This window comes from Tenrec ecaudatus, chromosome 9 (genome assembly GCF_050624435.1).
Source record: "Tenrec ecaudatus isolate mTenEca1 chromosome 9, mTenEca1.hap1, whole genome shotgun sequence".
NCBI lineage: Eukaryota > Metazoa > Chordata > Mammalia > Afrosoricida > Tenrecidae > Tenrec > Tenrec ecaudatus.
The window spans coordinates 119,729,658-119,755,601 of NC_134538.1; the positions used below are offsets into that span (position 1 = coordinate 119,729,658).

The 25,944-nt window shown below is 37.8% G+C and overlaps 1 protein-coding gene across 1 annotated transcript in view; it reads left to right on the forward strand.

Annotated features, from left to right (window-relative positions):
* MAGI2 (membrane associated guanylate kinase, WW and PDZ domain containing 2) overlaps nt 1-25,944 on the forward strand; it is a 1,549,501-nt gene that overhangs the window by 98,364 nt on the left and 1,425,193 nt on the right. The gene's annotated exons all lie outside the window — the stretch shown is intronic.

Here is a 25,944-nt window from a genome sequence, read left to right on the forward strand (position 1 = left end):
AAAAACTATGTAAATAGTTATATATGTATGATATATGATTGTGGGAAGGCATGGGAGAATACATGCACTTGTATACATAAGTATTTTTGTGGACATGTATGTACATATATATGTGTTTGTTTTGGTTGCATATCTACATATTCATACATATAATAAAGGCCATAAAGGGTACAGTTGGGACTATATCCTAGACATTTCCCAACCCCCTTGAGTTTGATTTACTGAGGTTGAAGGCCCAGGAGCATATTTTCCCGAAACAACTAGGTCAATAGTTATAACTTAGTTCATAAAGGTGAGTTTTATATGTTAATTTGGTAAATTGTCTTTGGAGTCCTAAAATCTTACAGAGGCTATCTGAGACCCAAACTGTTGATGCATCCACATCTGTAGCAAAGGATAGTAATGAAACCAACAACACAAGAAAGAAATCCATTAAAATGACCAAAGACCCGCAGGATTGAAGTTTGTTTTTTTTTTAAGGCTGAGACCAGAAGAACTAGATGGTGCCTAGCTACCGCTTGCAATCATTCTGACCAGGGATTCAAGAGAGAGTTCTAGGTAGAATGGGAGAAAACGTAGAACAGACTCAAGTGCATTAAAATAAGAAAAAAAAGACTTATAGGACTTTTCACGATTAGAGGGATCTCTGAGAATACTGCTCTTACATATACTTTTAAACTGTATTTGAAGGCACTCTGATGATCATTTTTTAGCCAAATAATAGATTGGCTTATGAAATAAACAATAACACCTGTGGGAAATATGCTGCTTTAAAAAATCCAACATAGGAGAGCAAATGGTAAACCTTTGCCCCAAAGTAAATATGAGAAAGGAAGTATGTCAAGAAACCTGGATAGGAAACAGGCCTGTGTGCTGCAAGCAGGGAGAGTCTGAGACACTGAAGAAATCGTCACAGAACCCACAGGATAACTGGTGGACGAATTGTTGAATGATGGTCTAATTTACTGTGTGAACTTCCACAAAAGGCACCATCAATATTGAGAAACAAGATTGGCTTGTCTTGATTTGTACCTTTTAAGGGAATAAATCTATAGCTACAGGAAAATGATATATTGTACGAATATAAAATATATTTTAAAATGATGTGCTTTTAAAAATTTATTATAGACTTTGTATTTCAGGTTAAGAGAGAGGTTTGGAAATAGGGTTTGGGGAGCAGCTAAAGTACTCATGATGCTTTCTTATTTTTTACAAACACCTCTTAGTTCTGGGTCATGGTTTATTTGTTTTGTCTGTCCAGTGGTCCTGGAACACAAATACCACCAGCCGGTGGCTGTAACAAACAGAAATGAATTCCTTCACAGTTCACTAGAGGAGAAGCTTAAATCCAGGGTGCAGGCTCTGCGAGGCTTTCTCTTTTTGTCAGCTCTGGGGAGATGCCCTTATCCCCTTTTAGCATCCGCGGGCTCGGCATTCACTAGAGGGCTCACATGTGTCTTGGCAGCAGTCTTCCCCTGGCTCCAGGACACTAATACCCCTCCCCTTTCTCGGTGACAGTAGGTCCTCTGATATGTGCCCTGGCTGCATTCTCCTTTTATCATTTATAAGATAAGTGCTGCAGAGCACGCCCAGGGAAACGTCCTGTCCATTAGATCAGGGCTGTAACAGAATTAAGAACATTGAACCTCATCCTTAATCCATTTATTGGCTTATCATATTGAATCATGTCATAGGTCACCATTACAAAACTGCTAGGCTGTGAGGTCCAGACCCATGGTTGTACATGGTCCTGAGGAGACAATGACGCAATTACAGGAAAAGGAGGCAGAATAGTGGGGCATCGGGGACTGATCTCCAATATCAGAGAAAAGTCTGGAGTTTATTCAGTAATGGGGTTATATAGTAATGAGGCCTACATTCCTCCAGTTAACACATATTAAATTTTATGGGTAGTATGTTGCTCTTGGATATCCTGAGCCCGTTAAGGGAACACTTCATAACAAGCATCGGTATTTAAGAGGCACAAGGAGTAGATCACTCCTTGCGTGAGAGGGACAGAAGAATCTTAAAGATAGGCATCCTTTAAGGACAAATGACTGGAGCCAGGCGCTGGAGTAAGAGACAACTTTGTGTTAGCTTTTTAATGGAAGGTTCTTTGTAGAGAAATCTTGCTACCTAGAGCTTGTGTATTTTCAGAGTTATCAGTTGTCTCGAGACTGTGGAGGTTTTCCGCAAGACGCTTGTGCTGGTTTCCCATGCCCCGTGGTCATGAGTGGAGAGTAGGCCACTGACACTGTCTTCCAGGCCCTCAGCTTCCCACACTGAGCCACGGGGAATCATGGAACAGAGAAGTTGAAATGTCTTTTAGTGGTACACAACTCAATCCAAGACCGCGATAGTTTGGTATTATTTTCAACGTTGTCAACATTTTATGAGATAAATGTGTGTGCATCTGTACCTGAGTGCAGGATGACAGGTGCCTGTATATTATTGTCCACATGAGCCTACATTTACGATCTCATTCTTTATGACACCTCAGAGATCTTCAATTTTAAGTTGTGCTGAGAGTTGTGGGAACTTTGTGATCAGGACAGTGTAGAAGCAAGTTCTGGTTCCTGCTGCTGACTTAGTAAGTTTATTATTAGAATCCTTGCAGGAGAGATTGATGTCATGTCAACCACACTTTTGGGATAGACAGAGAATGTGTGGATGAAAGACAATAGGGAAAGTCTTTGTATCTGTATTTATTGAGTAAATTGTGTATGCCACCTGACTGGAGAATTCAGATTAAGTTGACCTGATTCAGAAGTGATATTATGAAAAACAAACAAGCAAACAAAAACTAAGAATGACTTATGTGCAGAGCGGCTTGCGAGTCAGGAAAGCTATCGGTCCACGCAGAAGAATTGTCAGCCATTTGATGGAGTGGCGCTTCACTGTCACTTGCTGGAACCCATCTTCTGGACCCCCTGGAAAGAGAAGACCCTCTAGACTCCTCTAGCCACCTGCCAGAGACTCAGAATGGTGAACCGGGAAACAGGAAGATCACAGGTTGGCGAGTGCAGAGTCGACTGGATCCAAGAATGGTGGGAGCGTGATAGGGCACAGGAAGCTGGCAGGGTCAGGTGGTCCCCACGGGGCTGTCCTTTGAAGTTGGCACCATTCCAGGAGGTAGGAACGCAGAGAAGCAGAGACAGGGATCCTCTCTGGTGTCTCACACTTACACCAAAAGACTTATGACAGGAATCCAGGCTGAGACTTGAGAGGTTCGACTCCACCCTGTCTAGGAGTGTCTAGTTGATAAAATACCTAACTCCCACAACTTTGTAACCCACAGAGCATGTCAAGTTGAGGGCAGATGCCGGCTTGCAGAGTGGAGTGTCTCTGGGCACTTAATTCAGGAAGCTGGGTTTGCTGATCCAAGGAATTGAGCTGAATACCTTGAGGCTTACAGTGGAGTGGTATGCCCCTTTGGGAATTTATTAGCAGACCTGAAAGAACTTTGTAACATGTCCTGATAAACAACTCAATCCTGAGCACTTCTCACTGCATTTCAATTGGTTAACTTCCTTAAGGAATTCTTTAATCATGAATTTTGTGTGAGTCTGTGTAGCCATTGCAGTGGATATTAGAAACAAGAAAAGTAAACTAGAGAATATTAGTTTAGACGGCTCAGTGTCTATTACAGAATTGAAAATTTACCATGTAATGTGAGATGGAAATAGCCAGAATATTTCCTTAACAAATCAAAAGAGAAAAGTGAAATGAAATTATGAATTTAAAAAATGGTAGTAAAAGGATCTCCCTTTAAAATACAAAAGAGATGGTAAGTGATTAAAACACAAGTAAAGAGAAGAACCATAAAATAAAAACGGGTATATTTGAAAACATTAAAATCATTTAAGATTTTTTAACCATTAATGATATTATAAATTAAATCTAATAAAATAAAAAGAGTTAAATATGTGAAAATAAATGTCAGAATGAAAAATTAATTACTCAATAAAACCAAATCAAAATGAGGAGACATAAATAATATGGTTAAAATTATTCAAACTCAAACTCACTCCCATCGAGTCGATTCTACATCACAGTGACTCTATAGGACAGAGTACAGCAGTCCCTGTGGATTTCCAAGTCTGCCATTCTTACTGGAATGGAAAGCCTTATCTCATCTGTGGAGCTTCTAGTGGTTTTTAACTGCTACCCAAATAATTATTTTCTTAATAAAAAGCCAAACATTGTAATTATATAGATTCACTGTCATGAAAAAGGTCCATGAAGGAGCAGAAACCCCCCAAATCTAGGCAAATATAGTAGGAAATTTTTATTACTAATTGACTTATATATAAGGTGACTAGATTTTAACATTGGTAAAGCAGGACACCATTGAGCGGGGGTGGGGGAGTTGTTCTTGATTAAAAATTTGTTTTTTTGGAGCAACAAAAGTTTTCATAGAACACAAAAATAATATTGTAATATATATTTTTAATTTCAACATAAGTATAATTTACAAATATAATACATTAAAAATTATGTATAGTAGTATTTTATTCTTTGGCATATTCCTCATTTGAGTGAATTTTTTTTAGTAGAGTGCTGTCGTTTAAAAGGTCATGAAAATTTTCACAAGAATTTGTTAAATTATATTTCACACATAAAATGGCTTTCAAAGTGTCAACACTTAATTGTGATTTTTCTTTAATTATCGTAGAAAAAATGTGTTCAGTCGCAGTCTTAGTTCCTAGTAAGGATAGCGCATATTCCACAATTTTTAGTGCATTATTGTATGGAACATGGTTTGTTTCAAAGTGATGAAATATTTCTAACCATTTGTTCTCTATTGTGATTTTTGCTGATGCACAAGATTTAACCTTTTCCTTATAAATATATAATTTAAATAATGATACCTCATTAAAAAGATCATTTTCAGAAATATTACTATATGGGAAATTTTGAGTAATATCAAATGATTTGGGAACATCATTCCAATTAAGTTCTTGTTTTAATGTAACCCAATGAAAATGTTCAATATCATTGTAATGTACCGTCCACTCTTCTAAATAATCTATGCAGTTACTATAGAACTTTTTAACATGATTCATGATATCTGCATGCTTTATTGCACCTTGTTCTTCTAGCTGGCTTATACTATTACAGATAGTTAATGGAAGAAAATTATTTTCTAACCGCTCTTGACATTGAAATTTTAAATTATTAGCTTCATTTGCTACTTTGATTGCCTAAATTTTGTCACCTTTAATAAGTTTTTGAAAAAGAGTTGCTTGATTGTGTACAAACTCTAGCCAAATATTTGAAGATTCTTTTTTTAAAAAACTCTTCTAAATTTCTAGGACATTTATCCTGTGATAGAAAGTAGGATTTCAAAGGATTGTATATTTTCAAAATTCTTTCGACAGCTGGCCAAAGAGCTAACCAGAGCATTTTACTGTATCCAAGTAGTTTCTGATATTCGACTTCCGCAGTTTCACAAAATTCTTTAAGCATTTCAACGTGCACAGTGTATATATAGAAATAAGAATATATTTTAATAATATTTTCCACATCTATGGGCAACAAATCAGCAGCTGTTTGAATGGAGTAATGTATTATATGCACTGCACAACCAACACCAATAATGTTTTGATTACGGTTTTTGTTTAATTTATAAAAAATATTATTTGTACCTCTTCACGCTTTTCCTCCAAAATTTCCGTTTGTGTTGTCTGCACAATATGCAATCATTTTATGTTTTAAATCTTTTTCCAAAATATTAGTAATGGACTGAAAATTATTTCAGAAGTTCCGCTGGGCAGAGAAATGTAATCTAAAATTCGAAATTTTATTAGTTTCAGAATAAAAAAATTTAATAATGGTTGGAAATAACTTGATATCCTTATGATTAGATGCATCAGAATATATGGATATAAAATTAATTTTTTCTAGATTTTTGTTTAATTCTGAAAATGCATATGGGGAAAGCACCTTACATACAATTGCCTCGGAGTTTGTTCTAGCACAGGCAAATTTTTTCGTTGATTAGTTTTTTGACAACTTGTGATGTACTGTCCATAGATCTGAAGGAATGATGTGATTAATAGCGTGAAAAGACATAAGTCCTTCTACTAATCCTAATTTCTTTTCTTTGTCTCCATAAGTTGTTTTCCCAAAAAATTCCAGTATTTTGGAGGAAGAAGAAGTAGTAAATATCTTTGATGATTCTGTGTCTCCAAGTGCTTTGAAATATCATTCTTCCCACCGTGCAAAATAGAAAATTCACCATTACATTTCTCACATTTTACCATGTAATCACTTTTGGTTTTTTAATAAAAGGAAATTTACTTCTTAGGTCATTTTTGAATTTGCATCCTCTTTTCTTACTCATTATGTTAAAAATCTTTAAAAATTTTTAAATTATAAATTATTATATACATATTGCTTAAAAACATAGCAAGTAGGTACATAATTGCATGAACATATTTCATTGTTAGTATATAAATTAAATTAATTTGATTGTTATAAAGTAGCTATATTTAAAAAATTCTTTTAATCTTAATCCAATATCTCTTTCTAAATAATAACAATACTAACTTGTATTATTTTTCTCTGAATTTGCCATCAGGTAAGTTGTGTCATTTTCAAGGCCGGTGCTAGACTTTTTGCTGCCACTCTAAAATATAAGTAATACGAGTACTGTCTGCTAAATTCAAGAAAATGTATGTGTTTATGAAATAAATAAATAAATTACGTACCTAATTATCTGAATAGCTGATTTGTGGACATCACTTGTTTAACTAGCACTAGCACACAGTACAATGTGTATCACCTGAGAGACAGTTACAAAATGTTTTCATCATTGTCTATGCCAAAAAATGCCATTGTTCATTAAGTCCAACAATGGTGGTCGAATTCTAACAACTGATCAAGAATGCAAACTTTGATAAACAGTTTTCGATAATCAGTTTTCAACAATTATTTATTATTATTAAAGTTTCACATTATAAAATTAACAAAAATAATACAAAACTCATATCCTGGCAAAATAGTCACATGGCAGCCGCAAACCGTATATTCCCTTCCTGTTCTCTTGTTGTGCATTCTTTCTAAAAGCGGGGACTCTTTTAAAACGCCGCGGGACTAAAGACAGATTGTTAAAAATAGCGACTGTTCTGCAAAAAGCAGGACATCTGGTCACCTAATTTATATATAAAGAAATTTTAATTAATAATAAAAGTAGCATATATTACAAACAAGGAAAATTGCAGTGTAGATGCTGAAATTACTTTGTTGTAATAACTAGAATATTTCTATTATGAAGCAAGGACACTAAAATTATGAAAAAGAAAACAAGAAATAAAAACATAAAGGTGAGCAGCATAAATAGGTCCATTAGCATGCTTCTCCCAGTGCCACATCTCTGACAACCAAGAAGAGCGCTGTCAGAAAGCGCACTGCATATCTAAGCTTCTTTGTATCCTTGGCTGCTTATGAAATTGTGTTTTTCTTACCGTCTTCCATACTTCTCTAGCACCTATTTTGGGACTGTCTTCCTAGCTTACCCTCATTTCTTCTATAAAAGACCATTTTTCACACTAGGATCCTCGACTTCAGCCGATCAAGCAGACTCCCTCCAGGCAGCCAAAGTCTTTAGAGGGTTCTGCACTGATTCAAAAAAACATTAGAATTTTAAAGTGAACAAAAACCAAACTGGTTATTTCTGTCTCTTTCAGACATCCAGCTTGACCAGCACAACCTTCTCTGTCTTGATTACTTCACCATGACTTGTGTTACTCTCAGCACAGCAAGCAGAGTGACATTCCACTACCCTCTACCCTGCAGCCAGTAGTTAGTCACACACACACACACACACACACACACACACACACACACACACACACTCTCATTTGGTGAGTCCCACACTATGAAGATGACTTTATGAAAGTATAGTTAGATCGTGCTAACTTAATGTAAGAGCTTTTAGATGGGACCCCGAAATATAACTCAGTCATCAGCTTGAGTTTCATTTAAGGTTTGCTCAGATTTCCTAAGATCCAGATTTAGTGATTTATAACCAAGACAATGTGTGACTTGAGAAAATTCAAAGCTTTCTGTAGACTCTGCTAATTCCAGGAGTTTCCTTCCCAGCCTGTGATTCTGGTGTGTTGTCATTAGGCTTAGTCTCATGTTTTTCTAGGTTCACAATTTAGTCTTGCAAGGGTTACTTATGATACAAATGGTATTCAGGGTTCATTTGGGGAAATTCTAGTCTAAATTCCCTATTTGTCACATTTCCAGGACCCAGACGTTACCAAGGAATCTTCTACCTAACCTGATTTTCAAAATTCCAATTGATTGTATTTTTTAATTCAGATTTTAATTTATGGGATCTTGATGTAAGGGGAGATTTTTAATTCACTCCTGGAGGTTTTGCCTGTTAGGTTAGGGAATTGTCGACCATCAGACCGTCATTTTAGTTTTCTGAAATCCAACTGTTTAGGTCTTGCCTGCTGACCCGTGGACTCTGTAAGTTCAGTTTCAGCCTTTGCAGTATGACTATGAGCTGCTTGGTTATCTGGTTTTCCTGGGGGTCTCCTGATTTTTGCTGGTGCTGCCTAAGTGTAAGAAAGAGGTTTTCCTAGCCTGGGCTTCCAGGTGTATCTCTCAGGATATGATCCTAATACTTACGAGTGTCCCCCACACCCCAAAAACACACCCTTCTGACAGTGGTCCTGGTATTTCTGGGTGGGAAAAAAGACTATCCAGCCAGGGATAGAGTGAAGTGGGAGGGGAGAAATTCTCCAGACCAAGCTGCTTGGCATCACGGATTCCGTCCACTCCATAATCTTCTCTGTCCCTTAAAGGACTTTCGGTTCTTTCTTTAATGACCTTCCATTTTTAGCCAGCCTCACATTTTGCCTCATCTTCATGTTAGAAGTATAGCAATCACAAATTCAGGAGGGGACAGCCACCTCTTTCTCCTGCTAACTAGCATAGCATCAGACAATTCCCAATAGCCTTCATCATGCAGTGGTTAAGCATACTTGGCTGCTAACCCAGAGGTTGTTGATTTGGACCCACTGGCTGTTCTGTGGGAAAATAATGTGGCAGTCTGTTCCTGTGCCACTCTGGAAACCCTTTGACACGGTTCTATAGAACCCTTACAGCCCATCGCCAGTGTGGGAATTGACTTGACACAAAGAGATGTAGACGATTTCTTTTTTAAAAATTGTTTTATTAGGGGCTCATACAACTCTTATCACAATCCATAAATAAATGAATTGTGTAAAGCACATTTGTACACTCATTGTCTTCATCATTCTCAAAACATTTGCTTCAACTTAAGCCCCTGGCATCAGTTCCTCTTTTTTCCCTCCCTCCCTGTGCCCCACTCCCTCATGAATCCATGGTAATTTATAAATTATTATTTGTCATATCTTGCCCAGTCACGTCTCCCTTCATCCACTTTTCTGTTGTCTGTCACCCAGGGAGGAGATCACATGTAGATCCTTGTAATCAGTTCCCCCTTTCCACCCTACTTTCCCTCCACCCTCCCATAATGTCTTGGTGACTTTTTCTTGTGATTCCATCTAGCTGGTATTCTTTCAGCTTCCAGAATGGTTGCCTGGTTTTCATTCATTAAGCTGGGGAAGTTTTCCTCCATGAATTCTTTCACTATTGTTGCAGATGACTTCTTTGTTGTGTCTTCTTCCGGTAAATCAATAATTCAAATGTTGTTCTGCTTTATAGCATCAGACATAGCTCTTAGGTTTACTTAAGCTTCTCTTATGATCTTATTAGATTTTTGTTCGCATTTGTTAAAGTCTGCTTGGCTGTCCTTTAAGTCACTGATGTGGTCTCTGCTTCCTCAGTTGATTCTCAATGTCTGTGTCTGCTACTGGTTTTTGTTATCTCCTCTCTAAGCTCCTGTATTGCCCTTTGGTGTGTGGCCTTTATCTCCTCTATCATTTCATCCTTTTTCTGTATTGTTTCCCTCATATCCTGTGTGACTCTAAGCAGCATTCTGAGAATTTCTGTGGCAGCTCAGTGCCTGCTTCTGCTATGCATGTCTTTATGTTCAGGACATCTTCTGCCATTGCCTTTTGTTTCTCCTGTTTTTTCGTTGAGGTCGTTGGGGTTGATGAATGCTTGCATTGCATGGTTTTAGAGGAGCCAAGTGCCATTTTACAGGGAGTCAGCACTGGCTCTTTCTGGAAGACTTGTAGGAATGCTTCTTTGAACTGCCTACAGCTAATTTCACTATGGAATTAACCTACCACTTCATCCTCCTGTGGCTTCCCTCTCAGAGGAGTGCCCCCAGAAGGCCGATGACTTGCCTGCTTTGGTGTTGTGGAGGTTGGGCAGAGGTTCCTGAAGCAGCTTGAAATGTTGACGAGTATTGGCCAAACTGCCTTAGGCCCCCAGGCACACAGGCAGGAATTCCAGGGTAAGAATTTGGGTGGGAGTATCCCCTGGTGGAGGTTAAAAGGGCTTTCCCCAGACTCAGGCTAGCGGCACAGGGTGGAAGAGCTCACTTGACTGGGTGTAGCACAGGTGTAATTGCCCTAGGCTAAGGGGAGTGGTCTGGAGGTCAGCAGTGGAGTGTGAGAGAACAGGAAAGAGGCAAACAGTAGAAAAAAATTAAAAAGTAAGCCGGCTAAGACTGTGTGTGTGGGGGGGGTAGGGGTGGGGTGGATATAGAGAAGAGACTTTGTTAAGATTAAGGACCTGCGTGGGCTCCAATTGGTCTCCATTCTGGCCAAGACAGTTGTGGGGATAAAATCCACCCCTAGCCGGTTCCCACCGTGGTAAGCCAAAAGCCCCCAGGCCCTCAAAACCTTGTGGGTCTGTGCCTACTTATCTTTATGATGCTCCTCCTGCAGTCCAGTGGTGTTGAATTTCCCTCTAAGTTGACAATTTCTTATTTAATCAAATGCACACTGCTCTTGGTTTACTCATGTGTCTAGGATAGTCATTTGTATATTTGGGGCTTGGGGGTAACAGAAAGTAAAAAGAATTGTAGCCATATAAGCATACCCCTGTAAGGGAGCTTTTGTATATAGAGGCTTTCTGACTCAGAATAATACATTTCTTTCAACTGCAAATATTTGTGCATATGAGGGGCTTCAAGAAGTTTGTAGAAAGATTCATTTCTGGGAGTTTGGAGGAAGGAGGGGCGGGGGAAATGAGGAGCTGATGTCAAGGCCTTAAGTGGAGAGCAAATGTTTTGAGAACAATGAGGGCAATGAAATGTATAAATGTGCTTGACACAATGGATGGATGGATGGATTATGATGAGTTGTATGAGCCCCCAATAAAATTATTTTTTAAAAAGCGAATGAGTTAGAACTAGAAAATGTAAAAGAAGAATTATAATAGAAGAAAATAACAAAGATGGAGAAATAAAATAAAGTGAAAAATAATAAAACAAAACAGAGATCCCTTTCTAGCTTAATTCCATTTTCCCATGAACTTTTTGAAGCACCCTTACATATTCATTCATTTAAAACACCCATTACATGTTTTAAATTGTCATACAAATCAATGCCTTAACAACCACCATTACAGAGGGTGGTGAGGGGGGGAAATAAAATTACCTTAATTTGAAATTATTTAAAAAAAGGACTGTCTTGTATAACTTGTATTTACATAGTTTTTATGATTTGTAACCAATTTCAGGCACATAACCATGTTTCAATGATAATTAAAAAACAGGGGGGCACAAAGACGCTGTTAATAGTTTTCATTGTATAGTTAAATAATAATAATAATTCAAAGTGGCTACAAGGTGAACCCAGTATTTCTAAGCTAGGAAACAGTGCCTGGGGGGACATGCACTTTAAGTTCCATTGTGTGCTGGTGGGAAGCAATGGGATCCTGTTTCTGAGAGATAATTTTAGGTCTCTGCTCAATTTGGATAGAGGCAGAGGACATGACCTGCTCACTTTCCTAGGTCCTTTCCAGGCTTCTCTTTCTTTCTGCATTTAGTTTCCTTAATAGCTCAACAAAAAGATTGCTTGCTTAACATATAGTTAAACAAAGTCCGGGTCTCTGTTAGAACGCTGAGGTGATAGTGTTTGTTTCATTTTCCCAAAGAACAAGTAATTTCCTTGAAAGGCAAATCCTTTATGAGGGTCTGCGTAATTTCAGGGAACTCTGACATGCTATTTCTCAGCTGGCAGCCACTGTGCTGTGTGCCCTGCATAAGATGCCTGCTTCAGTGAGCAAAAGTTATGCAGTGTCACTTTGAAGATCCAGTCATGTCTCCCAGGATACATTGTCAACAGCCTGATGAGACAGAGGATTGGCGCTTTGACTCTTTCGCTGGTTTTGCTTTGACTTTCAGTCCTTTGGGTTATTCACTAATCTGCAGAAATCAAAGCTTCTGCCAATTCTGGAATGTTTGAATAGTTAACCAAGCCTGCTTGTCAGTTCTTCAATACTGAAAGAGTCCACAAAATGATTGAAATGACCTCAGGCATCATTTTTAATGCCCACTGTAATCGGCTCTAGATTTAAACTTGAGTGCTATGGGCAGACTTGCACGTTTAAATGTGGGAAATTCTATTTGGGCTGGCAGGCAGGACTGGGATTTTTCTAGACTCTCTTCCTCTGAATTTTGGAGCATTATTCATTGACTTAAAAAGCAATTTCTCTTCTCGTGTAAGAGCACAGAACAAAGTCTCACAATGGTATGTCTCATATTCAGCTGCACATTGAAACTTGCTGTGCCTCGTGGCATGTTTTTCTTTAGTGTGGGGACACATGGTCAATTTCTTCCATTTTGGAAATAAAGGTCCACCTGGCTGTTTTAACTATTTTCTGTCAATGCCAATATTATACTCAAGGTTATTTTCTTCTATATTTCCAAAACTGGTTGAGATTGTAGAATTTAATCTTGATAACATGTCTTTTTCTTTTCTCCCTCTCTTCCCCCCTTTAAAAACAAATACAATAACAAGGCTTTACCCCGTGTAGAATGATCTTTGATTAACATACCTTTTCTGAAAAGTAATTGATGCTGTAAAAAGAAACATTTGAAGCATTCTGCTTGCTTTTCATTTCATGATACTTTTGTTTTCCTTCCTTAATATTTGAATCGTGCACCTAAATCTCTGCAGTAATAACGACTTCCTGAAGACCGAAGTGCTTTCCCTCCCCTTAGTAGATGTGATTGCCAATGTAGATTATCATGGGGGACAAAATATTTCTGTAACAGCAGGTTACTCATTAGCAATTCTAGAAAGTGATGCTAAAGAAAATCATGGGATCCTTAATTTGGGGGGGGGGTGTTGGTGATTATTTTCTTATTTTAATCATTTTATTGGGAGATCTCAGGGCTCTTTTCACAATCCATACATACATCCATGTGTCAAGCACATTTGGACATACGTTGCCATCATCATTTTCAAAGCATTTTTCTTTCTACTTGAACCCCTGGAATCAGCTCTTTTTACATAACTTACTTCCCTCATGAACCCTTGATGATTTATAAATTATTGTTTTGTTTTTCATGTCTCACAGCAACAGCTGTTTCCCTCTATCCACTTTTCTGTTGTTCTTCCCCCTGTGAGGGGGTTAAATGTTGACCATTATCATCAATGTCCCCTTTCTCCCACCACCTTCCCCTTACCTTTCTGTTGTTATGTAATATTGGCACTTTAAATATACAAGGGTGTACCCCCCCAAAAAAACTGAAAGTAAGGTCCACTGGGAAGAGCTTTCATAGTAGACACTTTTCCTGCTAGGTGAGCATCCAGCAGCTCCCTTTGAATTAGTGCACACAGTGGTGTCACCTGGGAAGGTTCTTTCTGGTCACAGTGTGTTATTTTGTAAAAGCAGTTTCATTCAAACTTCGGGTTTTGTGATGGATGATTTAAGGGAACAGCATGCCGTTGTGAAAATTTTTTTTCCTACTGAAGGAAAATGCCACAGAAACTGTTGTGATATTGAATACAGCTTATAAATATAGCGGCTATGGGACAAACTCAAGTACATGAGTGGTTTTCTCACTTCAAATAAGGGGAAATGCTGACTGATGACAAACTTACTGTGGATGTATGTCAACTTCTGGAACAGCCAAAAATGTTGACTCATAGTGCATTTGGACTTCATTGTACCAGGTCAGATTGTTAATCAAGTTTTCTATTTAGTGGTTCTGAAAAGATCACCTAACAGTGTACAACAAAAAAGGTCTGATTTGTGGCAGACAGGGGACTCGTTTTGTAACCACAACAATGTACCTGCTACACAGCTATCTCAATATTCCGGATTTGGGCAAAAAACAGCATGCTTTTCTTGCTCCTGCTCCTGACTTACCTGGACTTTCTCAGTGTGATTTATTTTTGTTTCTGAGAATGAAGAGGGGCATGAAAGGACAGCGCTTTGAAGACAAAGAGAGGTGAAGAAAAAAATGAGGGAGGTGCTGTCAGCTATCCAAACAGATGTGTTTGAAAATGATTTCACAAATGGAATTGCAGATTTGACAAATGTATTAAGTATAATGAAGAGTGCTTTGAAGGTGATAAGGTTGTTTCTTAAAACAATTTAATTACATAGGCTTGAAAAAAAATTCCGTTTTGGGGGATTACCACCTTGTATGGGAGTTTTTTATATTTTGCAATATTTCTTTGACAGATTTCCTTCTATAATTTTAAAAGACATGCATGTTCTATGTAACCATGTTATAAAAGATTCAACATTCTATGCCTAAGAATCAGAATATGTTCATCTCTCAATTGTTTTTAGTACAGTATCTCTGAAATGGGAAATTTAGTCATGGTAAAACTACTTTATAAAATATTCATCGACTGATTCTTTTTAACTCAGTATAATGAGATAATTTCTTTTACTTGTAAAAGCATAACAAACGCCCAGCCAAATCCTGTGGAGTCATTGCCGACTCATTGAGTCATTGTGTATCCAAGGAGGTGGAACTGTGCTTCCAGAGTTTATAATGGATGGTTTTTGGAAACAAACCATCAGCACTTTCTTTGGAATCAACCCTGGATGGACCTGACAACTAATCTTTCAATCAAAACTATTTGAATTCACCACACAGGGAATCCCTCCAAAAAGAGTGAGGAGATTGAGAACGAGGTTTCTGCATAAATACAACTGGCGTTCCATTTAAAACCTTGATGTCAAGCAGGGCCAACCGCATTGCTCGAAACATCCCACAATCACTGTGCTTCCCTTTTGATTCAGCCGGGGACAACAATCTGACTTAGGTAACAATGCTTCTCCATCTTTTTGACGGGTTCTGACTCCTGTCCAGTGACAGGTTTGTTTCTCTAGATGTCGGTAAAATTTAAAGTTTGCGCCCCAAACACAATGAGAACGAAAAGAATCCTCTACCATTCTGTGACCAAATACCAGAGACTCGGCAGAGAACGTTTTCACGCATAAGTAGCTTCTTTTCCATTTTCCGTACATCTTGCTCCTCCTGTCATTTCTGCAGCACCTTCCTCTTGAAACACATTTAGCATCCCTGCGTATCCATGTCTTCAGCTGTAACAGGAAGGTATTAATAGAACCTCCATCACAGGGCGATTGGGAGGATTAAATAAATTAATGCACATAAAGTGCTAAGCATGCAAAGTACTAATCCTGGCACACCAGAAAGGCTTAGCTGAAGGTTTTAATTTTCATTTTGGTACAACATTCTAAAACTTTCAAAATCCTAAAACTCAGCATCTATAAGTCCCTCTTAGAATTTGTTTGTTTTAATGGTTTTTGTGTTTGGTTTTTTTGTTTTTTGCAATCATGACTCTCTAAATTGAATGGCATTGAAATTTAAATGCTTCAGTTGTCTTCTCAGTGTCATCTGGGGTAAGGTTCTTCTGAGATCTATGGCTACTGTACCTTCTTCTTGAATAATGTGTTCCTTGAAAACTTAAACCACATTTGCTGTGGTGCTCAGTATCAACCCTGTGGGAACTGGGAAAAGGGCTGGGTAAAACAGAGGGCCCATTTAAAAGAGAAGCTCCTGCAGGCAAAGGATGCACACCAGGGATTGCAACAAGAGACCCAGGGAAAACAACCCTGTTGAGGACTCTACACAACCATATGTGGATTCATTCTCTGGTCCAGAGGGATGCTCGGAGCTGGAGCTGACTTGCCTAGCAACACCACGGAGCAAGGTCTGGACAGCCATATTACAAGATCCTTTGCATCCCCTTCATTGCTCCCAGAAATGCATAAGCAGAGTGTGGGCATTTCCTTCTTAAAAGGAAACTGGCTGAAATCTGGGCAAGATGACCTCCAAGAGACCTTCCTACCATTCTAGGATCAGTCTGCAAAATATCCAAAGAACCTGGGGCTTTTACAAAACTACATTTAGGAGCACACCAAAAGAGAGAATGCTTGCTAAGTGATTTCTGCCTGACCAACTACCATTTCCAAAATAACCACTCTGTTGGGATTTCCCCAAACGAGTCAAAGCTGTTTGTATATGCTTCCAGCCATCCATGTCTAACTTTGCATAACTGGCATTTTTGGAGCTTGTGAGGAGTTTATGAAAATCCACAGATTTATTTTTAGTAGCCCTATAAGCACGAGGAGTTGCTAAATGTGTTCTTTACTGAGAAGATAGTGATGCTTCACTTGTTATTAAGCCATAGGAGCGTTCTGCCAATTTTAAATTTATACATGCCTTTATCTTATAGCCCGGGACTGCAGGGAGAGTCTTCAACCATCCTGAAGGGGAATGCTGAATTTCAATCAAAATAAGCCATAGCTAATTACTTTGATTTTTATTCGAATAAATAGATTAATAATTTTTATCTATCCCCATATGATCTGTGACCATACACATTTGAATCACTGGGAACAGTGAAATTGTTGACATTTTTAATCACTCACCACAGTGCCTGGCACTTTAAAATATTGAAAGATTTCAGGAGAAAGATTTAAGGTACGTGTCAATCCATAAGTGCTTTCGCTCATGTGAATCCTGCCCAGGCCATTTTGTGTTCCTTATAAAGTGTCCATCTTTCACATTAAAATGCTTTTAAACTTTGGAAATATTCCATGGATTACAATAATCTTGTACATTTTTATAAGACTAATACTTAATTTGATATTTCAATAATTTTAATTAACAATTCTATTTCATCCTAAATTGATTCATCTATCATGTTATAATAATTCATTTATAGCAGTTACAAAATTAACCTTAGAATAGCTTGGTCCCTTCATCATGTTCTCACATATGAAGAACATATAAATGATAGGTAAATAAATTACCTTGCTTCCCCCTAAACATTGCTTTCTTGGGGAAACCCCTACATGCTAGAAAAGAGCAAATTTACCGCCATTATGTTGGGAAAACTTCACAGTGTCTTCTGTTACACTTGATTATATATAATTCCAATTTGTAAACAGAGAATTTCTAACTTTAGATATTAACAGAGGTATAACAAGAAAAATCAGAGCTACCTATAAATCTTTTTATTAGCTATACATCCTATTACTTTAGGCCAGACTAGATCCTGTCACTCTACAATATCTTAAAATGTCAACTATGTATAAAACATCAGCTAAACCCTTAATATGGGCTACATATTACACTGAATCAGTTTATATCTCTTGAATGTTAGAGGATATTATTTCTTTGTTCTCACTCACTGCTGCCAAATCAGAGTAAAGCTGACACCCTGCGTTCCAAGAAAATAAATCTTTATGGGAATGGAAAGCTTATCTTTTTCCTGTTCTTTGCTCTATATAATAGTTTTTTTACTTTTATAATTAAATTCATTTTTTTCTTTTAAAAAATAATCTCTGTTAACCTTTAGATATAAAGGATTATTATTATAATAAAGCTTACTTAATAAAACTTTATTTAAAACTAAAAATAATTAATTATAATAATCCAGTCTATAAATTTTTTATTTTCTTACATTTTAGCTGCAAGCTTACACAGCAAATTAAGTCCCCGTTCAGCAATTTATATACAAATTGTTCTATGACTTGTATTTCTATAGTGGGTCACCATTCTTGTTATTTCTATTCAGTTTGTTTTGTTTCAATTGATCTAACTTCTCTGCCTTTTTTCCTTTCCATCTTTGGTAAATGTTGACAGTTTTGGTCTCGGGTTACTCATTGTTTACCAGACCACATGGCTCATAGATTATATCCTTTATTTTATAAGCCGATCTATTAATGATCCAAAAGATGACTGCCAACTTGCTGTTGCTTCCAAGTTCAAAGACTATCTTAGCAAAGTAGTTTGGAAATTCCTTTATTCTCTTTCAGCTTGACAAGTATAGTCATTTTTAGGAATTTGGATTTTGTTGTCCCCTCCTTTATTCTACCTGGGATCTTCTTTTGTGTCTCGTCAGAATGATGCAGACACCATGTCATTTTCAGACTCAGCCTAGGAGAAGCCATCGTTCCTGAAGACCGCTCGTCCTCTGGAAGAGGTTCTTCTTTGATTCTCCTTTTTCCTCCATTCTCTTTTCCTCCTAACACGTTGCGACTAATAGTGAAATCTTAGAGAGCCACTCACAAGCTTTGAAGAACCCCAGGTGGTACTTAGCAAATGAGGCAATGGAGCATGATGCTTATGAACCATGTATCAGCTGAATTGACTGAGATGCTTCATAAGACTCTCTTCCTAGGTTTTTTTCATTCTTTTTTTTAAATTGTGCTTTGAGGAAATGTTCACAGAACAGATCATTAGTTTTATGTACTGACACTCTTGTCCCCTCTTCTGTGTTTAGTGTTTCCTTTTCCAGTCCCTTCCTTCCCGAATATTTCTGATCATTGTACTTGGGTAATGTCACCTTCTTGTCTTCAACGGCTGATTCTTCTAAGATACACATACCTCACTAGTGCTATTCTTTCATTATAGACATGTCTGTCGTTTGTCTTATAGACCTGTCTGTTGAACTCATGGGGTGAGTTCAGTTCCAGACCTAAAGGGTGACTGAGACCCAATGTGTTGAGGGCCCCACTGGTCTCTAACTAAACAGTAATCTTGGTCCCTTTTATGATTATGAAGTTTTTTCCACATTTTTCCCCATTCCATCAAGGATCTTCTAATATGATCCCTTTCTGGGCAGAAGGATCTAACATTTTATAATTTATACACTTGTTTTGTACTGTCAACTAATAAAAAGAGGGAGAGGTTTTCTTTCTTCCCAAGAATTTGTTCCAAACCACAAGTGTACATTGAAACTTGTCCCTTAATGATATGTTTTGGAAATCCTCACCGCTATACCTAAGATTGTATTTCCATTTCAGAATGGACTACCTTTGCTATTTTATTGAAGCAGGGTTCATGTGGGCTGTATTTGAGCTCATCTGCATTAAGATGAAAAGACAGCAAGGAAGCCAGTAAGGAGGGATGTTGGGAAGATCTCCATGGACCCATCAAGAGAAGCTGAAGTGTCTTCTCTCCGAGACCACAGAGAAAATACGAAGCCTCCCTCCCAATCCAGCACCATGATTTCAGACTTCTCTTTTACAAATCTGTGAGAAAATAAAAGTTATTGTGAAAGTCATACACTTGTGAAATTTCCTGTTATAGCAGCACTAGATAACCCAAACACACACTTTTGTTAAAACACAGAAAAACATAAATTTCAATTGCCCACTAACAGAACAATTTAGAACTCAATATAGAAACAAAAAGATTCAGCGCTTACCTGTACTCATATCTTACTAGGAAAAGCTACCTTTACTTAATCCTTGCATCTTCCTCATATTTAACCCACCAGCTTCATTTTTATTCAGCACATCTTAAATATTTGTTTGTCTTGTTACTCCCAAAAAATTATAAGAAGGTAAATGCCCCCCATTACTTCCTCTATTTAAAAAAAATATTCCAATTACAACAAAGCTGTAATGAGGGAGAAGGACTGACTTTAAAGATTAACTGGAATCATAAGCAAATTCAGTAGTCCTATTGTTGTTTCCTGTCTTAGTAAATTTGTTCTTTTATAACACTAAGTGTAGTACCGTTTGTATTCTCAAAGCACCATTAAAAGGTTAAAATAAATGGTTTGTTTCGTAAGGATCCATGTAAAAAGGTTAAGAAACTGAGAACAAAAGCAGGGATTTGGGGAGCTGCTGGTTCTCTGCTGGTTAAGCTTGACTGTTTATTGGCTTCTCCCTGGCATGAATGTAAAAGTTAATGGAACCTGCTCCCAACACTTCAGCCTTTACGTTGTGGAGTGCTTGCTGTGTGTACTTGTGGAAGAACATGCTGGTTTTGCTTTGCTTTGTTTTTCATTGCATTACATGGCTTTTCACAATTTTATACTCATGTCCTTTTAAGTCTTGTTTGAGCTACTAAAAGTGCAAACCCTGAAATATGCTGACTAGGTGGTCTCAGTTCCAAGTTTCTGGCTCTTCACATCAGCTTTGTAGCTAAATATGAAGACAGGAAAGAAAAATGGTTGGGTACCTATTATGTCCTAGGAACTACTGAAACACAACAAAAACACACTCCCATCAAGGCGCCGTGGACCCATCGCAGCCCTGGGGAGGGGCTTTCCTAAGGCTGCACATCTTTTCAGGGGTGGTGGCTCTCCTCTGTCTCCTACTGAGTGGCTGGCGGCTTTAAACCATGACGGATCTTTCAGTTAGCAGCCCAATGCGGACTTGACAGGTGGATTCCAAATGGTCAACGTTTTTGTTAACTTTGCAACTGATTTCATAACCACTGTTCCACAGGGCTTCTTTAGTGAAATAGTTGAAGATACACACACACACACACATATCAAACAAGGCCGTGGAGTTGATTAAACAGTGTAGAATGGTTCAGTAGGAATGTGAGGCTGAAAGTCTCCATGCAATCCAACTGTAGTAGCTTCCTCCCGCAGTGCAGCTGGTAGGCTGGAACTCGAGCTCTCTTTGGTTAGTTTGCCACCATTTACTTCACTTCCCCACCAAGGCCTTTTGAGAAGTCTATAGGAACCAGACTGGAAATATCAGCACATTGCCCAATGTGACAGTCACAGGATGAGTAAAAGATAAGAGTTAGAATAAAAAAGCACATGACTTTAAATGCCATGCGCTACTCCTGAACCAAGGGAGTACATAGCATGCAGTTAGCGCTATAAACAAAATTATTTAATAGTGCTCACAAAAGGGCTAGAAGATGTAGCCATGAGAACATAGACTATGAGTTCATGTTTTCTGTGTTCAGAATCACAGCTGTGCACAAGCCTTCACTAACCGATTGACTAGTGGCTGTTCTGGACGTGTATTTGTCTGAAATCCAACCTGAGTCTCCTGCACAAATGGTAAAAATTGAATTCTACAACAGAGTCATCACTGTCTCTAATGGGTACTTACTTATAGGCCACTTTATTTAATTTCATCTTTTTCTAAAACAAAACAAGAATGAAGCAACATGGAGCTGGGAATCCACTATTGGAATCCTAATGTTCAAGCTACGTTTGTACTTTAAAATTCATAAAAGTGAAAGTAATGAATGCTGATTCTGTGCTGATAATTTATCTGCATCATTTTAAAATTATTTTTTCCCTGGTGTACCTATTTCTATGGAGAAATAATGTTACCTAATAGCAAAATTTATGAATTCTATGAAAATAATGAGTTAACAAATATGAGTCAGTTGCTACCTGTTAAAATTTTATGCATCTTAACAACCACCTCTGTCATGTACAAATATTACACAAACATGGTAAATGACAAATGATGGTGAAATGATTTTACATATAAAAGAGAAATATTTTTTAACATAAAGGATTTAAGCCTTCTTGGATATTTGTTAAAATGAACGATGTGTAACAGAGTTATCACTCTCGTCTTTTGTCTTCAGTGGGTTGAGTTCCTCTGCATTCTACATCTTAGTCTAAAGAGGAGGAGAAAAAAGATTATTGTACATATGTCTTGTGTTACTAATTTGTTTTCTAAATGATAAAGCTCTGTTTCACTACAAGTAAAAATAATAATTCTCTCTCTGGAAAGATGTAATTAGCTATGTAAACAAAAAACTGAAAACTGATGATATGATAAATAGTACACTTTTCCTAAAAAGTTTTTTTTAATTGTTTTACTGTTGGTTGCAAAACAAAAAAGATTGCAGAAAGCTTGGCTTTTTGTTTTTTATTTACTTAGAGGAAAATATTTTGTGAACATTATTATTAATAATCAACATTCTATGACTAATATGCTAGGGTCTATAAATCTGATATTTATTACCTAACTTAGATCATCAAAGATAGTATAATGACTACTGATACTGGACACTTTGGACACAATGACCAAAGACCAGAGGAGTTGTGAGGTGACATCAAGACCAGCATAGAGGAAGAAAGCCGAAAGGCACTCGAGGACAAGCAAGAATGAAAAGACAAACTTGCATGTCAGAATAGAGACTGGGAACTTGCTCTTAATGGGGAGAAGCTAACATGATTGGAAGAAATCATAAAGTAAAAGACTTAAACAGAAATTTTCAAAGAACAACTTAAGGAGAAAAGATGAATTATTATAATGGTATGTGCACACACCTGAAGAGTGACCATAAGGGAAGAACATTCCCAAAATTTCTGAAGCAAAAGCCAACCAGTTGCTGTCAACTTGGTCTCACACCTGGTTTCCCCGTGTGTTTCCGAGTACTACTGCATTCCTTGTAGAAGGACATTACCAGGCCTTTTTGTCTGAGGCACCTATGGGTGGCGTTGAGAAAACCGCCTACTCATTAGCAGCCAACTGTTTGCATCACCCAGGAACTAATTGATTTTGTAATTCCTGAATAATATAGCACCAATAATTTTACTTGTGCCTTTTTGACAATATGATTCTGAAACAGTTTACCTTAGTAGTAAAGAAAAGTTTGTGTCCTTGCATATGAAATTATAGGCTATATATATATATCCAAATTAAAAAAACAAAAAGAAGAGCTGATACCAAGGGCTCAAGTAGAAAGAAAATGTTTTGGAAATGTTGATGGCAACGTGTGTACAATTGTGCTTAAAACAATTGAATGATAGATTATTATATGATTTGTAAAAGCCCCTGATAAAATGATTAATCAAAAATATACTTTAGTTTGATTCCAGCTTCATTTTTTTAATGCTCCTCCATTGAAGCTTTTCAGTTGAAGTCTAACAAAGGAATTAGCAAGCTGTGGCTCTAAAGAGTCCCATTATATAGATGTTAAGGATGAAAGTAAGAACTTCCAGGTGGGAAGGTGAGTCTCTTGGAAGTACAGGATTGAAGTTCAAGGAAGATGTATAAAAAGAAACAACAAAAGAAACCAGAGCTCTAAGAGGTGGGTTGAGCCACGTGAAACGTAAGCCTGGTTGAAAAGCTAAGAGGAAAAATGCACAACCCAGTTTCAGAAGCTCATGGAGACAAGTTGAGGGTGAGCCATTGTCCAGTAGCAGAAGAAAGATATGCAAAAATAGGAAGCATAATTCAATTATGGAAAAACATACTTGAGTATAAACTACGTAAAGCACGATTAAGTTTGGGGAGATGAAAACATTGTGTTGATCACATATTCAAATCATTATAAAAAATTAAATATAGATTTCAAAAGTCAGATATAGTTTTTTGTTTTAGTGTGTAGTTTTTTTTTACAAGGTAGATGATAGAAAGGCATCCGCTTATTTATTGTTTCAAGCAACAAATATTTATATGGTAGATTTTCTGTAAAATTCTCATCCAGACTAGCAAATTGGCCCCATACTTCTCACCCCACCTGCAAGGAATTGGTAACCAACTACAAAGGTAGAGGAAAGACTTCCTTACATCTGACCGGATTGCAAGTTTGGGAGTTTCACAAAACTATCCTCGACAAATCATTCACTAAAAAAGACATGTCCTTACTGAAACTGCGCCCACTCACTGCCGTCGAGTAGAATCCGACTCATCCTGCCCCTGTAGGACAGTCTAACAGCCCCCTGTGGGTTTCTGAAACTGCAACTCTTTGGAGGAAAAGAAAACCTGTCTTTCTCTAGAGCAGCTACGGGTTTTGAACCAAATGTAATCACCGTGCCACCATGGCTTCTTAAACATACTATAAACAAACTAACAAACAAACAAAAACACCCAGCAGGTCAATACTGTCGAGTCTGTACTGACTCATAGCAACCCGATCGGACAGGGCAGAACTGCCCCTGTGAGCTTCAGAGACTATAACTCTTTGCAGAAGTAGTAAGCCTTGTTTTGCTCCCTAAACCTATTGTAGTCATTATTCATTATAGTAAAAAGCAAAACAAAGCAAAGACATTAAAGTCAGCCACTAGAAGAGCTACATAGCATAGAGTCGGAGAAAGTTCCATAAGTGTCACCGAGTTAAAGTAAGACATTGGGTGTGGCCCAAGAGGCCCACCAAGAATTGCTCTCCTTCATTCAGGAAACTCTAAAGATTTTTATATTAGCTTGGGGCAAAAACAAAGCCTCTCTTTTTGTAAAGCCAAAAATCAAAAAGAAAAGGAAAAATAAGAAGCTTTTGTTTGTACATAGGAAGGATGCGAGGGCTATGGGAGGGGGCAAGGGGAAGGACAGCCTGTGGTCAAGGATTGATGCAATCCTGTTCACAAATAAGAAATTATATCCTTTGGGGGATTGACAGTCAGTGGTCAGTAACTTAGGAACTTAAAGAAGTCCTCAAAGCTATACTTAATAAAATATGTACTATTACAACATATGTGCCTTATTCTCACCCATGTGGCTGTCATAAGGGCTTATTGCATGCATGACAGACAGTTCTCACCCTCAAGGAAGAGTTAAACATTGCATATTTTCACAATAAGTTGTGTGAACTAAGAGCTCTAAGAATTCAGAGGAAGAGTTCATTTCTCATGAGGGAGATCAGAAAAGTTGTGAAGAAGTATTGAATACGGGGTCTCATCTGTAGGGATGGGGACGACTCCCACAACCCTTTTACCTAGAGATGGGGCAAACGTGTGGGTGTGTCGAGGCTCCACACCCACGAGTAGAGAGGGTGTCAGAAGAACTGACTGCTAAGGAATCCAGGGCTGATGGAGAAAGATAGGGCAGGTGGCAGTGGATTTTGAATGCCTGGAAAGGAGCCTTTGCTTTGAAAGGCAGGCGGTCACCACTGAACAGGGGGGAGCAGAATCAGCTAGCTGTTGAGGATGTTTTATCTCCCCACAGGTAGAAGTGGAGAAGTGAAAAAAAATTTTAAAATGCTGTGGAGAAATGTCATTGCCTTAAATTTTGTACTCCGAAAATGAAACATCAAAATGAGATTATTTTTTTCCTGAAAGGTAAAATAGTCCTAAGAAATTAGATGCATATTTGCAAGTACACTTGGGGAGAAATGAAGTCCATGTTCCAATAGATAACTGTGCAATGACATTAGAAATGCAGGCATGAAGTGCTTTCAGGGAAAAGGCCTCTGTGTAAGGAAAAGAGGAGGGGACGGCGTCCTTCTTCCTCATTAGGACAGAATGGCAGCTTCCGAGAGATTGCGGTGACGTCGCCATTCCCTCCAGGAGAATGGACACTCATTCTTCCCATCCATGTTGTCAACTATTATCCTCACTTTGACGCCAACTAGCTAAATATGAGAACATTTTTAAAAAAGAAAATGCAAATGGAAATACATCACCATTAGCATCCTAATAATGGAAACTGTTGCAAATAATTTGATAATTTTCATATACTTTTCAACACCTCTTCATCTTGGCTAGTTTCCGATGCGAGTGAAGAAATAATGAATAAAAGGTTATTTTCTCGGCTGGTGAATAACCTATCGAAAGAGAACGACAATCTTGAACCAGGGCATATGTAGGATGCTTGTTATCACTGTGAATAGAGAAAAGCTGTCACTGTCACGTGGAATCTTTCGAACCAAGATGTGATTGAGCTTCAAAGACTTGTTTTTAATTCTGACGTCTTTTTCCTAAGCCGTAGGGCTTATAGAACATACACTAACCGTGCTCGGTGAGGATTTCTCAGTTCTCACACGGAACATTTTTTTTCTCTACTCCTCAAGAGAACAGCATAATCTAAGCTCTAACATGTGACTTCTTGAAT